The sequence below is a fragment of the Scyliorhinus canicula genome, chromosome 13 (assembly GCF_902713615.1).
Source record: "Scyliorhinus canicula chromosome 13, sScyCan1.1, whole genome shotgun sequence".
Lineage (NCBI taxonomy): Eukaryota > Metazoa > Chordata > Chondrichthyes > Carcharhiniformes > Scyliorhinidae > Scyliorhinus > Scyliorhinus canicula.
This window is the reverse complement of record NC_052158.1, coordinates 19,817,905-19,825,172: the sequence shown is the minus strand read 5'-3', so window position 1 is coordinate 19,825,172 and position 7,268 is coordinate 19,817,905. Positions and strand designations below refer to the sequence as shown.

The following is a 7,268-nucleotide window of genomic DNA, read 5'->3' as shown; positions in this document are numbered from 1 at the left end:
AGCAAGGGGAACCCCTCCACCTGCTTCCTGGCAAACGCCCTCACCTGCATGTACCTACACATGTTCCCCGGGGGGGAGCCCAAACTTCCCCTCTAACTCCCCCAAGCTCGCGAACCTCCCCTCCACAAACAGGTCCCAAGCTCTTCCCTGCCTGCTTCAATGGGAGCCTACCAATCCCCTCCTCTTGATCCCCCGGATGCACCACAAACAACTCACTCTTACCCAGGTTCAACTTATACCCAGAGAAACCCCCGAATTCACTAAGAATCCTCATCACCTCCGGCATCCCCCCCCCCAGCGGGTCCGCCACATACAGCAACAGGTCGTCTGCATACAGCGACACTCGACGCTCCTCCCCACCCCAGACCAGGCCCCTCCAGTTCCCTGACTCCCTCAATGCCATGGCCAGGGGCTCAATCGTCTCGTCCCCCGATGCAGCCGAAAGTACTCCGACCTCCTCCTGTTTGTGGCTACACTCGCCATCGGGGCCTCGTAGAGCAGCCTCACCCACCGGATAAACCCCTCCCCAAACCCAAACCCCTCCAACACCTCCCACAAATACTCCCACTCAACCCTATCAAAGGCCTTCTCCGCACCCATTGCCACCACTATCTCCGCCTCCCCTTCCATGGCCGGCATCATAATGACATTGAGGAGCCTTCGCACATTCGTATTCAACTGCCTTCCCTTCACAAACCCCGTTGGTCCTCATGAATGACCCCGGGCACGCAATCCTCTATTCTAGTGGGCAGGATCTTTGCCAGCAGCTTAGCGTCGGCGTTCAGCAGCGAGATCGGCCTATATGACCCGCAATGCAGAGGGTCCTTGTCCCGCTTCAGGATCAAGGAAATCAGCGCCTGTGACATAGTTGGGGGCAAAGCTCCCCCCCTCCCTTGCCTCGTTAAAGGTCCGGACCAACAGGGGGCCCAACAGGTCCATATACCTTTTATAAAATTCCGCCAGAAACCCGTCCGGCCCCGGCGCCTTCCCCGACTGCATGCTCCCTAGCCCTTTGACCACCTCCTCCAGCTCGATCGGCGCCCCTAGTCCCTCCACCTGCTCCTCCTCCACCCTCGGGAATCGCAGCTTGTCCAAGAAGCGCCCCATTCCACCCCCCTCCACCGGGGGTTCCGACCGGTACAGTTCCCATAGAAGTCTCTGAAGACCCCATTAACATCTACTCCCCTCCGCACCACCTTCCCAGCTCTATCCGTCACTCCCCCAATCTCCCTGGCCACATCCCGCTTTCGGTGCTGGTGTGCCAGCATCCTGCTCGCCTTCTCCCCGTATTCATACACCGCCCCCTGTGCTTTCCTCCACTGAGCTTCCACCTTTCTGGTAGGCAATAGGTCGAATCTGGCCTGAAGGCTATGCCTCTCCCCCAGAAATCCGTCCTCTGGAGCCTCCGCATATCTCCTATCCACCCTCCATCTCCCCTATCAGTCTCTCCCTCTCCCTCTGCTCCCCCCTCTCCCTATGGGTTTGGATGGAGATCAATTCCCCCCTCATCACCGCCTTCAATGCCTCCCAGACCGTCCCCACTCGGACCTCCCCGTTATCATTGGCCTCAAGGTACCTCTCGATACACCCCCAAACCCTCCCGGCCACCTCCTCGTCTGCCAGCAGCCCCACCCCAAGCGCCAGAGTGGACGTTGGTCCCTCCCTTCCCCCAGCCCGAGGTCCACCCAGTGCGGGGCATGATCAGAAATGGCAATGGCGGAGTATTCCGCATCCTCCACCCTCGAAACCAACCCCCTACTCAGGACAAAAAAATCAATCCTCGAGTAGGCTTTATGTACGTGGGAGAAAAACGAGTATTCCCTGGTCCTTGGCCTTGCAAACCTCCAGGGATCCACCCCCCCCATCTGGTCCATAAATCCCCTCAGCACCTTAGCCGCCGCCGGCCTCCTACCCGTCCGGGACTTGGATCGATCCAATGGGGGATCCAGTACCGTGTTGAAGTCCCCCCCCATGATCAGGCCCCCCACCTCCAGGTCCGGAATGCGGCCCAACATACGCCGCATAAAACCCGCATCGTCCCAATTTGGGGCGTATACATTCACCAACACCACCCGCTCCTCCTGCAGCTTACCACTCACCATCACATATCTCCCGCCACTGTCAACCACCACATTTAACGCCTCAAATGACACCTTCTTCTCCACCAGGATCGCCACCCCCCTACTCTTCTCATCCAGCTCTGAGTGAAATACTTGGCCCACCCATCCCTTCCTCAGCCGAACCTGGTCCACTACTCTCAGGTGTGTCTCCTGGAGCATGGCCACATCTGCCTTCAGCCCCTTCAGGTGCGCAAATACCCGGGCCCGTTTGACCGGCCCATTCAGCCCCCTCACATTCCAGGTTATCAGCCGGATCAAAGGGCTCCTTGCACCCCTCCCCTGCCGATTAGCCATACCCCATCCCTTGCCCACCAGCTCCCCAAACTCCCCGTTTACCCCTCTGCCCGAACCCGTCCACCCGACCCCTGCAGAAAAACCCATACAAAAAAGACAAATCGACATCACCCCACCCACCCTAAGGCCAACCCACATCTTACATTAAACCAGGCAAATACAAATGCAGTATTATACAGCATCCCCCCTCTTAGACCCCCAGTTTGAGTCCAATTTTTCGGCCTGCACGAAGGCCCACGCCTCCTCCGGGGACTCCAAATAATGGTGCCTATCCTTATAGGTCACCCACAGACGCGCCGGCTGCAACATGCCGAACTTCACACTCCGCCTATGGAGCACCGCCTTCGTCTGGTTGAACCCGGCCCTCCGCCTCGCCACCTCCGCACTCCAGTCCTGGAAGATCCGCACCTCCGTGTTCTCCGTATAGCCCCACACATGCCCCTATACACATGCACAACATGCACACTCATCCCCCAACGCACACACCACCGACACACACCCGACTCACACATGCATACACATACCTGACTCACACTGCCAACATACATACACATCCCTGACACAGACGCAGCTGACACACATACACCCCCCCATACACACACCCACCCCGACTTACACACAGAGGCACCCAACATTAAACCGCACCACCGCCACACACATACACAAACAACTGACACACACACAGACACCTGACACAGGCACACACCCCCAACACACACACACCCCTGACACACACACACCCCTGACATACACCCAATACACACATACACAGCCCCACACATGCCCCTTCACACACACATGACATGCATACACATCCTCCCAAAACACATACCACCGACACGCACACCCGACTCATGCATGCACACACCCACAATGTAAACACACACACAGACACCCGACATTGACGCGCACACCCGCCAAACACTCATATACACACCACTGACACACACACACTGCCGAGGCACTTCTGACACACACACACACACACCCCTAACAAACACGGACCCCTGACACACACACAGACCCCTGACATACACACACAGAGCCACAATGTGCACACACAAACCCATGACAAAATGTTTTGAGGAGGTGACAAAAATGATCGACAAGGGAAGGGCTGTGGATGTTGTCTACTTGGACTTTAGTAAAGCATTTGATAAGGTCCCTCATGGCAGGCTGATGCAAAAGTTTAGATCACATGGGTCTGTAATTAGTGGTGTTCTGCAGGGATCAGTACTGGCACCTGTTTTTTGTAATATCTATAAATCACTTGGAAGAAAACGTAGCGGGTCTGATTAGCAAGTTTGTGGATGATACTAAGATTGCAGGAGTTGTGGATAGTGATGAAGATTGTCAGAGAATACAATAGGATATATATAGAACATAGGACGTAGAACACACAGTGCTGAAGGAGGCCATTCGGCACATCAAGTCTGCACCGACCCACTTAATCCCCCACTTCCACCCTATCCCCACAACCCAATAACCCCTCCTAACCTTTTTGGCCATTAAGGGCAATTTAGCATGGCCAATCCACCTAATCCACCTAGTCTTTGGACTGTGGGAGGAAACCGGAGCACCCAGAGGAAACCCGCACAGACACGGGGAGAACGTGCAGACTCCGCACAGACAGTGACACAGCGAGGAATTGAACCTGGGACCCTGGTGCTGTGAAGCCACAGTGCTATCCACTTGTGCCACCATGCTGCCCAAAAGGTTGCAAAATTGGGCAGTGAAATGCATTTTGGTAGATCCAATTCAGGTGGGAGCTATAAAATAAATGGCAGAACCATCAGGAGCATAGAGACACAGAGAGATCTGGGCGTCCAGGTCCACAGATCCTTAAAAGTGGCAGCATGGGGCAGCATGGTGGCGCAGTGGGTTAGCCCTGTTGCCTCACGGCGCTGAGGTCCCAGGTTCGATCCCGGCTCTGGGTCACTGTCTGTGTGGAGTTTGCACATTCTCCCCGTGTTTGCGTGGGTTACAACCCCACAACCCAAAGATGTGCAGGCGAGGTGGATTGGCCACGCTAAATTGCCCCTTAATTGGAAAAAAAGAATTGGGTACTCGTGGTAGCACAGGTGAAAATGGTGGTAAAGAAACATATGGCATGCTTGCCTTCATAGGACGGGGTATCGAGTATAAAAGCTCAAAAATTATGTTACAATTATATGGAAAGTTGGTGAGGCCACATTTGGAATACTGTGTCCAATTCTGGTCACCGCACTACCAGAGGATGTGGAGGCTTTGGTTTTTGCCTGGTATGGAGGGTATGAGGAGAGATTGAATAAATTGGGATTGTTCTCCCTAGAGAGACGGAGGCTGAGGGGCGATCTGATAGAAGTGTATAAAATTGTTAGGGATATAGATAGGGTGAACAGTTGGAGGCTTTTCCCAGGGCGGAAATGACAATTACAAGGGGGCACAAGTTCAAGACGGTGGGGGGGAAAGGTTCAGTGGAAATGTGCAGGGAAGCTTTTTACACAAAGGGTGGTGGTGGCCTGGAATTCACTACCAAGTGAGGTGGTTGAGGCAGATACGTTAGACCTTTAAGACTTATCTGGATAGGCACATGAACAGACGGGACATAGAAGGATGCAGGTGGTTGGTCTGCTAGGACACTTGATCGGCGCAGGCTTGGAGGGCCGAAAGGTCTGTTCCTGTGCTGTATTGTTCTTTAACACATGAAAGCACACCTCTGACACATGCATACCGACCCTGGATACGCACATGCGCACCCCACAACACACTAACACATCCCCCACACGTACCCTCGACACACACAAACGCACACCCCGACACATGGACACCCCCCTGACATATACACATACCCCCAACATGCACATATACACCCACCGCCACAGCCCAACACACACACATCCCAACACAGAAACACACACCCCTCTGCCACACACACCCAGGACATGCAGATATACACAACAGACTCCCAACATGCACATACAACCCCGACACACACACAAACCTGACACATGCCCCAATACAAACATGACTATACACCTCACATGCCTGTCAAGCACACACCCCATCACAAGCAACACCCCTGAAATAGAGAGTACCTCACACCTGATGACCAGGGTTTTGCCCGCAATGGAGAGGGAGCGTTGCTCCCACCAGCCCAGTTTCTGTTTTACCTTGGCAATGTGCTCCTCCCAGTTTTTGGTGCACGCCCCAGCCACTCCAAACCATATCCCCAGCATCTTCAGGTAACCTGACCTGACAGTGAAGGGGACAAATGACCAGTCGGCCCAGTTCTCAAAGAACATGACCTCGCTCTTGCCGCAGTTTACCTTGGCTCCCGAGGCCAGTTCAAACTTGGCGCAAGCATTCAAGAGTCTGTGAGCAGACGCGGGATCTAAGCAGAAAACGACGACATCGTCCATGTGCAGGGAGGCCTTGACTTGCACACCTCCGCTGCCTGGGATCCTTTTATACCCGGATCTTTCCTGATGGACTCGACAAAAGGTTCTATGCAGCACACATATGGGTGGCTGCAGCTTGTCAGCCCTGCGTCTGTGCAGCACGGGCCCTGGCGATTCTCCAACCATTTTCCGCGCAACGCCGGTGCTATCCACTCACCCATTGTGGAATTGGTGAGGGTTTTGCGCCAATTTTCCCATCATGAAACTACACGGATCTTCCATTGGCGTCAGCCTCAGGAATCCAGCCCATGGTGCTTGGAATTTGCTGGCCACAAAATATAATGGCAGGGTGAGAATTGCGTGGGGTGAGGGTAATTTTTTCTGGGGGAAATAAATTCTAGTTGTGGGTCGATTGCAGGCTGAAGTAATAATGTGTGAGCAGAACGAATAATTGTCCGGCGACAATGGAAGGGAGCAAAATAATGGAAACGGGCGATTACTGGGTGAAAAGACGACATAACTGCTGCAAATGCAAAGGACTGGATAGGTGTAAAAAGAGTTCAGCGTCCTATTGGTTAGTCCGTTAATTGCAGTTCTATTTTTGATTTGTAAATCAGGGGAGAGCGCGAACGCAGTCCCCCACTACCACAAATTTTGCAGTCGAGTATCCCGCATTTGGGGACATCGCAGGCGTCAGCACACCCGAAGTGCAATGGGCTAGCCTCGTCCTGGGCGAACCACCTTCTTGATCATGGTTTCACCCCTGCCAGGTAAGTATGCTTAAAAACGCTCACAGCCTCCAAGCCCACACCACACATCACATCTTACACTCACACTTACTGCATTTACATCGCCGAACTGTCCCTTTACGTACAGTTCGTTCTACTGAATTGGACTACCTATGTTGTATTAATTGGAAAATTTGTCGAATATCCCTCTCTAGTAAGAAACACATTGATAAAAAAACCTGCTATCTAATTTGCATATTACCCTTAAACGGAAGTGAACCGCCCCTCAACCAATCTGTCCGTCAAACAAGGGACTGTTTTCCGGAAAGAAAACTTTCTCTGTCTAACTTTGTTCAGCAAGGAAAAGTTTAACTTCTCTGACACTGGGAGAGAGAGATTGGTGAGGAGGTTTTTGGAGTCACAAAGATGTTGATTGTTGTCTCCAAGAGAGGTTTGTGGGTCATGAGGAGTTTGTGGATAATCTTACGAGATTATCCCCCCACACATTTGTTTGTGTGGGGGCGGGGGGGGGGGGGGGGGGGGCGAAGGCTGAGGTTCATGGGGGCACGCACTACCCCCCCCTCCACACACACACACACACACACACTGCCCCCCCACACACACATACTCCTCCCCCACACACGTACACACACTCCCCCACCCACACACATTTCCCCTCCCACACATTGCCCTCCCCACACACACACACTGCCCCCACACACACTCCCCCCACACACTACCCTCCC

The 7,268-nt window shown here is 53.6% G+C and overlaps 1 non-coding gene across 1 annotated transcript; it reads right to left on the bottom strand.

The window, feature by feature from the left end:
* Positions 1-6,408: 6,408 nt before the first annotated feature.
* On the bottom strand, positions 6,409-6,572 carry LOC119976944. Its single transcript, XR_005463098.1, has one exon. It is a non-coding gene; the product is annotated as a U1 spliceosomal RNA (small nuclear RNA).
* Between the last annotated feature and the right edge of the window lie 696 nt (positions 6,573-7,268).